Consider the following 10,519-nt stretch of genomic DNA (forward strand, 5'->3'; position numbering starts at 1 on the left):
ACTACATGATCAAACCGCAAAGCAAATTGAATTGTGTGATGTGGTTGATTAGTGATACACGCAACACGGGTGGACCAAGACACAATTGTTTTTAACATTGTACAAACGTAGATGCTCATATACACACATATACACTTACCTTTATGAAGGCATCCATTCACACCTACTAGATCGGCAACGCGCCCTGGCGCGAGGGTGCCGGTCATAGCGCTATGACCAAGTAGTGAATGCTCAATTTAGTAGGAAATCAAGTTTAGCGTACGTATTCAAATAGGATATAACAAAACATGAGGAAGAAGAAACATTCACATGTAATTGGAGCAAAGCACCGTTAAGTTCAACATCGTCATGAAACTATAAGGCAACATACAGTTTTGGGTGTTGCAAAAATTATCATTTAGCTCACACAAATTTAGAAGCATCAAGGTTTCAAGGCTTTGTTGGATTAGAAAGATTACATGCTTTCTTTTATCTGATATTTTTTCATTCAAAACAATCATCCATGATCCAAAACCTGTAAATAACATCCACGTTCTTCGCCCATGCACATGATTGCATATCAAAACATTTTCTGTCAAGCGATGATCAGTGATTTTTTTTACATAATAGGAATTAATAAACAATGAACTAAACCTGCCTGAATGCTAAGATGTCTCTAACACCAACAGGTTAGAAAAGGATAATGTAATCATTTAGGCAACAGAAAATAAAATAAAAAGGTTGTTCCTAAGTTGATGTTCGTCATGGTGCCAAGGAACATTTCCATCCTGAGAAAAGACATCACAAATGAACGTTGGTTAGCAATGGAACATAAATGTATTGAATACAGGATGAGGCTTAGGATGATCAGTTAACTGGAAAAAATTCATTGTGTCATTGCGTCATTCATATATGGAGGAAACATTGTTCGTTTAAATGTCTTAAAAATATCACCACACCTGATCCATCATGCAAGCCCTTTTCAAATTTGTCTTAGGCAAAAGCTTCTAAGTTCGACAAACTATAAAGAAAAGAAACCACAAGATCTACCATGAACATGCTTTCATAACATATACTCCCTCCGTAAACAAAATATAACTATCCGCACAACGACTATTGGTTGACATACCGTTTTCGAGGATACGTCAACATCACGAAAATGCCATCTCAATCCAGTGAAAAACAAAATCGCAAGAAGAGAAAAGAACACAAACCGATAATCAGTACTGCTACATTTTATTTATCTACTTATTATATTATAATGCATTTTCCTCTTCCTTGACTATCCTACATAGGCTATGCGACTGTGGTGGTTTTGTAGGACAGGAACACGGAACGGGCACAAGGAAACATCCATCCAGAGAGATTCATCAAATTATTGCTACTGTAAAGGGGAGTGCGCGATGTAAGGGGTGCGCGTAAGGGGAGTGCGCGAGGCATACCTGTGGTCACCATGTTTTGGGTGTGAGCTAGCGAGTGACCCAGTAAATCCAACACCCATGACTTGTAGACCTGCGAGTATTCTCACCCAATTAATTAAATTTAGAGCAAACACAGATGACATTATGTGCAAACTGTAAGCTCGTGTGCAGAATGATCCATAGATCCAGCGATATGAAGTTAGAGAAGACACACACAGAGCCACAGACCTGGTCCAGAAAGCTTCAGGGCACGGTTGAACATAGCCAGTGCCATGTCCTCTATGACCTGCTTGCCCCTGAACTGCAGGGGCAACTGGAAACCAAAAGCATGGTCGGTTAGTCAGTCTGATGAGTGCCTAGGGTGTGTCAAACGTGATGGCTCCAAAGTCCAAAGGAGTTCGAGAGTATGTGGGTGCGTTTACCTTGCCGAGTAGTTGTGCCATGGAGGCCCTGGAGTAGGGCACGACGACCTCCAGGAGCTGCCAGAAGCGCGAGGCACGGGGGTTCGTGCCTTGGCGCAAGGGTGCCGGTCACAACATTTTTACAAAGCATGTAACAATTTGTCGGTAGGAACCCAAGTACAGCATGTGCAGACAACCAATTGTGTTAAAAGCAAAACATAATGAGACTGAAGATGACATCAGGTTATAAGGCAGAATCAAGCTCGGTGCTTTCATACGACCAGAGATAAAACACAGGACCATGCATTACTTTGTATGACAGAGATAGGCATTAAAATCTAAAGTCTATACATGTCTTTGTTCAGAGCACACCCTGACTAATAAGACCACCACATCTAGAATAAAAACAGTAAAGAATCCCAAGGCCAAAGCACACCCTGAACATTAACTTGCATATTGTTGGCAACAAAAAAGTAGAACTACCAAAATCAACCCAATAACTAATTAGGCCAAACACTATAGGAGGCAAACATGTTTATAGCTGACAATAGTTTGCATTCATAGGGACAGCCGATCTCTAACTTAGTACCCTATATTGTACAACCATGCATCTCATCTCAAAGACCATTCAGGTTTATTCATGTCATGCTTGAAATATATATCTGTTACTACATGGACAAACATTGGTATGAGAGAGAAGAAATCTTTACATAAGAGACAGAAGAGTTCCTAACCAGACTAAATCAAGGACCAATGACGAACAATAAAAGATCAAGAACAACTTATATGCAATAAAGTTATAAGTGAGAATAAATCTTTACACAAGACGGCTATAAACACTGGAGCATAAGTAAGCAACGCCTTTAAATACAAATAAAAAGGGTTTGATGTTCATTGCATAGTGGGCTCAGATTCGCCTTTCCTTGATCATATAACCTACCCCCATCATCTCTTATCACCAGATCAATCTGTTTATACAATGGAGCTGCCCTGGTTATCAATCAACAAGAATGACCATCCAAGGACAGATCAATAGGTATCACAGGATTAAAAAGGATTCTAGAGACAACAGGGAGGATCCAACTTGATACCCACAGGTACCTCGATTGCTCAAAGGCACACTTATTTCAGCCACAGTTAATCATCATCGCCCTAGCACGAAAGCCACCGCCACAGACAAAGCAAAATGATGAGAATACCCTCGGCGGGGCACCAAAATAATGCGCGGTGGAACGAAACGGAGTGAAACTATTCATTCCAGCAGTGTTTGTCCCAGATCCAACGGCCCAGGCTTCTCCAGAGCTCGATCGGACGGACGAGAACGCATCAAGGGAAACGATCCGACGGCTGAGAGTGCCTAAGCTCTGAGAGATCTTGTAGGAGCCTTCTTCTCTTATTTCTGGATGTCACATACAGTAGCCAAAGCAGAGGAACAGGAGGAAGATGGAGCTCACCGAGGGAGGTTGTAGCCGAGGCAATACTCAGTGCGCGCCGGAAGACACTAATTTAGAAAATACGAGCTAAGACACGTTCACTTCTCGTTGATATAATATGCTAAGGCATAACATCTAAAACTATTATGAGGAAAAAAATATTTAACGGCTCCAAAAATGAATAACAAAGAGAGCATTACTTTCCACATACCACAAAAGAAGAGCATTACTTTGGCAGACCACACAAACAAACATCCTGTGATATGGTTTGGTTACCTGATCATCACCGGATGCCTGGAAAAAAGATTCCTGACCGTGACACCTTTTGGAGCCTTTTCATATTGTGAAAACTCTTGTAGGGGACTAACAACCAACCGGAAGATAAAACCAGCATAACCACCTGCAGACAACACGTACATAAACATGGATAACTGGGACCATATTGGTGATTGAGAGGAAGACTACATAAATAGAAGACATATTTTATCACTAAGTTGTGTTAAACTGTTTAGCAAAACAAAAATACATTTTGGGGCATATCCATATCGAACTCGACGGGGACAGAAGTAGTATTACAAGTGTAGAAATATGGGGCACGGGATATCTTTTTGGTCCTCGGCTCAAAAGTGCATCGAGACCAGCCAGAAAAGGGGAAAGCAAAGCAAGGGGTGGAATAAGCAGTACAACAATGAAAGCTCCATCAGATATCCAGTAGTACTGTACAAACATAAGCAAGGTAGTGGTAAAATCACCCAAAAGTATAGAATAAAAATAAGCAACTACAATGTTTCTGAAATGCCAAAGCAAGGTCACAGTTAAGATAAATAGGTAACAATCGTTGTCATGTATATCATCAACATTTATGTGCTTGTAGAAAGGGTCCAGTGGTTGCTTACCACATAACCAATAGGCCTGCAATTTTGAAAGAGCAACGACATTGGGAATAAATAATCTGTTTTGCTGTCCAGTGACTTGATTGTTTCTTCGTTTATGACCCCAGCAGTCACTCCACCTGTCAATCGATTTCTTGAAACTCCATAGCTTGCGCAAGGCTGATCATGAATTGCCTGCTTGGAATCCAACAGTGGAACTACAAATTTCTTCCTGTAGAATTAGAAACACAGTGGTCATTCAAAAGCATGAGAAATGTTGCTGTAAGACATGCTATTCTAGTTGGCATTTATTTCCATACCTTGAGCGCTCACCCAAGTCTGGGGCATGGACATGATGGTGATGGGTCATGTATAAGTTTCCGATCACTGCCACAATAATACCTAGCTTGTAATAACCAGAAGCAGAGGCCTGAAACCACCCTAGCTCTACTCGAACACTATGTCGGTCAAGTTGGAAATTCACATGTTAATCCAGAAAACAACCGATCACTCATCACATACAACCTCTCTAGTCTGGAAATGTAAGAATGTGAATTAAAGCAATTTATTTCTATAGAATGGATCCTTTCATTTGAGATGTAAGAATGTCATTATTATGAATCCAATTTCAGATGAGAAACATTAAAAAGGAACTCCCTGGAAAATGTTTCTGATAAGTGTAAGGAGCATGTACATTTGCCTTTTGCCTCAATGTGTTGTAGCTATTTTCTTATTTTAGATGTAAGAATGTGATGTATCCAATCACAGGGAAAAGTTAAGCTTGTGTAAACAGGAGTATTTCATATATAATCTGGAGCATTTGGTCACATATAAGCCATGGAAAGAAATTGGTAGAATTCAGAGTGTGCTCTAACAACCTACAAAGGGTGACTGGGTGAGCGTGTGTATTTTTTGTGGTTTGTGATTGGCGCAATGCAAACTAAAATGATAAAACATGCTGCTTTAGATAATACAACGAATTATGAAACCTTAGGACACCTAAAAAATGAAGTAGCATATTCAACCGTGAAGCATTTGACTGTATTAACGAAGTGCCTATGAATAGAATATGAATTTCCCAAATGCACCGCCTACCCTGATTTGCAATGTTCTAAAGCCAATAATATAAGGTTTAGCATATGAACTTCAATACTGATGATATAGATAGAAAATGAAAACGTGCATGGTTACTGAACAACCAGTCAAGAATTGATACTTGCACGAAAGTATGGATTGAGAAATCTGAAACCTGAGCAAGAAGGTCCATGCTTTATCATGTCAAATAAATATGAGAGCACCTCGACAAACATACAACTTGTTCTTCCGCTGCTCTGGTTTAAGCCTATGGAGTTATAGAATCAACCTGTGCAAAGTAAAAACATATGCTTGAGATAACTTGGGAGAGTATAAACAGAGTCTGAGCGATCTATAATTTTACACTGTACACATCCCCAAAATCCTGATAATCTATAATTAAGCTCGTGAAAATCTAGTATGATACATTACATCTTAAGTACAAGGGTAGATAATTTGATATCCGATATAACAGATGCTTTAGTTAACCAAGCTCGAAGGACCAAGACTCTAGTTAGATGATTATAAAATAAGATTAAGATGCTTTAGAAATACCTCGCATAATAATATACCGTACAGAAAAATATACACCTACAATAAAATCTTTTTAATTGGCTAACAATACAATAAAACAAAGATGAATAATCATTACGGTTCAGAAAGATTAATCAACCAAGTGCAGTTAGATCAAGGTCTAAGATAATTCCGTTTAAAATGAAGGTTTAAGATAACGATAGATAAACAAAAAAAAAAGAAGATTAAGATAAGAGACGATATAGTTGTAGTATGATGCAAGTGCTGACGCGTCACTTGGTGCTGCATTTAACACAGGAAGGCGTTTACTGCTCTTGCCAAATCCATCTGCTTTGGCATTCAGAGGAACCGGTGCTCTGCTCTTCCTGTGTTAAATGCAGCACCAAGTGACGCGTCAGCACTTGCATCATACTACAACTATATCGTCTCTTATCTTAATCTTCTTTTTTTGTGAGATACATCTTATCCCCGAGAGATTTTGGATTTGGCCTTACCCGATTAAGAAACTTGCTAACTGAGTGAGGAATACTCCTACATATTTCCTAAATGCTAGTGTTGCTCTTTTTTACCAAAAAAAGTTTTCAGAAGATGGGATTCAAAATTTGGGTATGGTTTTGAAGCCACCTAGTTTAAACAGTGGAGAAAATGTTTGCTCTCAAACTTGATGGAAGTCTTACACGAATCAGTTTTTTTTTTCATTCCTCTCTTTATTGCACGATGATGCCCATTTGCCATTGTAAAGCCAGCAAAGTTATAGAGTGCATCATCAGTATAGCGTTTTTTCTCAGAAATATAATGTTTGAGTGCATCATCAGTATGCCACCACGAATCGAATAACACGAACGGGTAACTTTTGGTTGGCAATACTTGTTCTTAAGAAAGTTGTGTCTTAAAAAAGGATCACTAACTTACCATAGGTACCTAGGTAGAGATACTTATTGCCAAACACACGCCCAATCCTAGATTCCCATTTGCCGTTGTGGTGATGCCTGCAAAAACATCTCTGAATTTCACCGACATGCATTCGCGCAAAGTTTTTCTTGCAAGAATCCGAACATGTTCAGTGCAAGATCAGCTCTACCTTGCGAAGCCTCTGTACTTGGACACCGAAATATAGACTGAAAGAGGGTGCTCTGCTCACCGAAATAAACTTGCCTCCCTTTCTACTTCCTCTGCGGCTCTGTGCATGTGTTCTTATTCCACAAGTGCGCCTCGAACGGCCCCGTGCACTCTGAGAGAGAAGGAAGAAGAGGAGAGGGTGAGAGATGGAGCAGATCAGAGAGGAGGAGGAGGGGAATGAACTCACCAGAAACAGAGGATGCCCAGCCCGATGTGCCCCTTAAGGCTGCACCCCATGGCCAGCGGGAAGTGGAGCCGCGCGTGGGGACGAGGAAGAAGATGAAGAGGAGCCGCCGGAGTCCACCTGCCAGACGCCGGCGGCGGCGTTGACGACGAGGACGAGGAAGATGACGAGCGGCTCGACGAAGGCCGGGGGCCGTGGCGATGGAGATGGCGCGCTCCGCCTGGATCTCCTCCTCCGTTGGAAGGGGAGGGGGCGGCGGCGGCGGAGGCGGCGGCGAGAGGGCGAGCGGAGGCGGGACGGCGGGGCCGCGGTCATCGGCCACGGCCACGGCGAGCGGGACGGGCGGGGCAGGGCGGGGCGGTGGGGCGGGCGAGACGACGGGGCGGCGGGACGGCGAGACGGCGGGGCCGTGGTCATCGGCCACGGCCACGGCGAGCGGGACGGGTGGGGCGGGGCGGGGCGGTGGGCCGGGCGAGACGGCGGGCGGCGGGACGGGCGAGACGGCAGGGCGGGGCGAGCGGCTAGGGTTCACCAGGGGAGCCGGCCCTTTTATACCCCCACCACGCGAAATTACCAAAATGCCCTGGTGGGGGCATGGTATTTACAATATGTTGCCATTACTATTCATTCCAGCAGTGTTTGTTCCAGATCCGACGGCCCAGATCCTCCCACCTCTCGATCCAACGGACGAAAACGCATCAAGGGAACCGATCCAACGGCCCAGAATCACTGAGCTCTGAGGAGGCTTGTACATCCATCCTTCTCTTTCTGGATCCCAATGAGTACATCCGAGATACTGAAGATGGCCAACATTTTGACCCTGGTGGGCTGGTTCTAGCATAAGAAACCTAACAATCTGAGCTACGGTCAGTTCGCAAGACATGATCTTTTCATAATTACGAGGGCACTCACAATCTCACAATTAATCCACCGACTCTTAACTCGTTGGTACTAGTAGATTCTTAGAGATAACTATCTCAATGCATAGTTTTTTAAGTGTTATCTAAATGGTGTGCATTTAATTGGTTTATTAAGTGTTGTATCATATATGGTTCCCAATGCATCGTTTCATAAGTGTTGTATCTAAATGATGTTATATTTAATTTGTTTGTTTACAAATCATGTAAGTGCATCTCAAGTCTGGAACTGCAGGAATGATTTGGTTTTTAACAGAACAACAACTACGCATTTATTGCAGGTCATCTTCCGGGCTACTACGTTGATCCGTTTGTGGTCGCTACTCACTCAGACGGAGGACAAGGAGCATTTGGTTACTGGATCTGCCCGATGGGAGATGGTAGCTCGGGCTATATTCAGCCGATTTGGATGGCGGTCATGTAATAGGATAGGCAATTAATTTTCCTATCTTTATGTTGCATGCCGGATGTGGCTTCTATTTTGATGCTCTTTGTGAGCCCTTTGAAGACTAGTTACAGACCTTTGTTGGACCTATTTGCTTTTAATAAATGTGGCCGTATGCATCTTTCTGATGCAGAGGCCGGGGCTGTGCCCCTTTTCCAAAAAAAGGAAAAAGGGCTTTGGGGAAACAACACATCTTAGGCGATCAGCTTGTATTGTTTATATATCTATCACGTGTAAACATGCCTTGGCAACCAAGGACTTACCCAGACGCAACAATCACAACAACGAAACAAAATAAAGGAGAGAAACATAGGGAGAGAAGTCACATAGATTAGAGCATTACTTATGTCATGTAAAGAGTTGCGCTAAGAGACGTTTCTCAACTAACCTATTATATATGGTTGTGTGCATCGCTGGATGCAGAGGCCGGGGGTTAACCTTCTTTTCGAAAAAATATCTCCACTAACTTATGGTTCCCCTCTCTTTCTTCCAGAATTGATGTGTCATGTCACCATTTTACCTATGAACTCATGTTAAAAGGCAAGCATTGAGAGTGTGCTGGTCAATCGAGACAACAATGACACTGACCAAGGGATGGAAGTAGTCAATGAGCTACATGGTGGCAAATAATTCATGCATACCCACCATGATACTGTTGCAATGATGGGTGGGTACATAGGGGAAAGTATCTAGTGCTCCCAGGCCTAGGGTGCTCCCGGTGCTCCGATGCGAAAAACATTTTTTAAAATGCTCAAAAAATTCTGAAAAAAATGCAGCACATCGACGGAACATCGATGTCTCTTGTCACAAAATTTCAAATCAAAATTTGAAACATTGCTCGAGATACAAAAATGACAAATTTGACATCAATGTGATAATGGGCCAAAACTAAAGCCCAACTTATGTTATGTACAAAAATTTGTCTTTTTTGTATCTCGAGCAATGTTTCGAATTTTGATTTGAAACTTATGTTATGTACAAAAATTTGTCATTTTTGTATCTCGATGGCGGAACGGAGCTGGATGACCCTCGCCCTTGACTGCGAGGAGAAACTCTGCAGCAGGGCGTTCCAGATCGAAGCAGCGGTGGTGTGGGAGCTGACCTGCAGTAGAACCTCACGGGAAAGTGATGAGATCAAAAACGTGAGAATCTGCTGGTCTTGGGTAACACACACAGCATGCTTGGGATTCGGCGAGGTCGTGATCTCCTTCTTGCCAGAGACGTCCTTCTTCGTGGTGATCACGGAGGGAGGCTCCTTGATCGAGCCGTCCAGGTAGCCCATCAGCCCCGCCCCCTTGATGTGCGGGAGGACCTGTGCCTTCCACACCAGGAAGTTCTCTCGGGTCAGTTTCTCCATGATGGTGTGACCGACAGAGGCGATGGAGGGCGCGGCCATGGCGACGGACGAGGAGGAGCTCGACATCTAGATGCGATGGAAAAGGTAGGCTCTGTATACCATGAGAGAATAAGTTAAGCGTATGCCTAGCAGGGATGCATTGCGTGTTAATATATAGGGAGGGCCGAAGCCTGTTACAGATAGGATTTACATGGCGGCGTGGATTGATCTCCAAGACTCAATCTCAACAGCATAACTAACAGCCTATACAAATCTATCATGCGGTTTATACACCACCGCATGTTACATGTTTAACACTCATCAACCACTCGCGTGTTGCATGAGCAGCGAGAGCAAATTGACTAGGGAGATGCGATTAATGATACACACACGCTGTGGAGTTGGACTAACACGCATGTTAGTTATAAAAGATGGAGAAAACACTGATATGGTGGTTTACTAAGAAAATTATGGGAGGTCAACACTGAACTGATGATCAACACTGATAGTCAATGAGCTACAGGGATACAAATAATTCATGCAGGTCCATCCATGATAATAGATGGGTACGTGGACACTGAATTGATGATCTCTCTCTCTCTCTCTCTCTCTCTAGATTATGAGATTGTTACTTGCCTATGTCATTCTATAGGTCGCTTCCTTTTTGTATATGCCAGCCCCTTCCAGTGGCGGAGCCAGGAATATCATATGAGGGTGGCTGAGTGTTCTAATGTCTTGCTGGGAGGGCCGGCCTATCAAAATACGTCATTTTATACATCAATTAAGCACTACTAAGATGGATAT

General features: G+C 42.9%; 1 long non-coding RNA gene across 5 annotated transcripts; it reads right to left on the reverse strand.

Moving 5' to 3' along the window:
- Positions 1-552: 552 nt before the first annotated feature.
- LOC123140135 (uncharacterized) lies at positions 553-7,284 on the reverse strand. 5 transcript variants are annotated; one of them, XR_006469812.1, is made up of 10 exons: positions 7,021-7,280; positions 6,796-6,945; positions 6,627-6,703; positions 5,356-5,469; positions 4,427-4,640; positions 4,131-4,338; positions 1,823-3,634; positions 1,629-1,713; positions 1,422-1,491; positions 553-767 (listed from the first exon to the last, which is right to left on the reverse strand). It is a non-coding gene; the product is annotated as an uncharacterized lncRNA (long non-coding RNA). The 5 variants fall into 5 exon arrangements; XR_006469813.1 differs by having other exon boundaries at positions 4,427-4,493; positions 6,856-6,945; positions 7,021-7,278; XR_006469810.1 differs by having other exon boundaries at positions 4,427-4,493; positions 7,021-7,278.
- Positions 7,285-10,519: the final 3,235 nt, after the last annotated feature.

This window comes from Triticum aestivum, chromosome 6B (assembly GCF_018294505.1).
Source record: "Triticum aestivum cultivar Chinese Spring chromosome 6B, IWGSC CS RefSeq v2.1, whole genome shotgun sequence".
NCBI lineage: Eukaryota > Viridiplantae > Streptophyta > Magnoliopsida > Poales > Poaceae > Triticum > Triticum aestivum.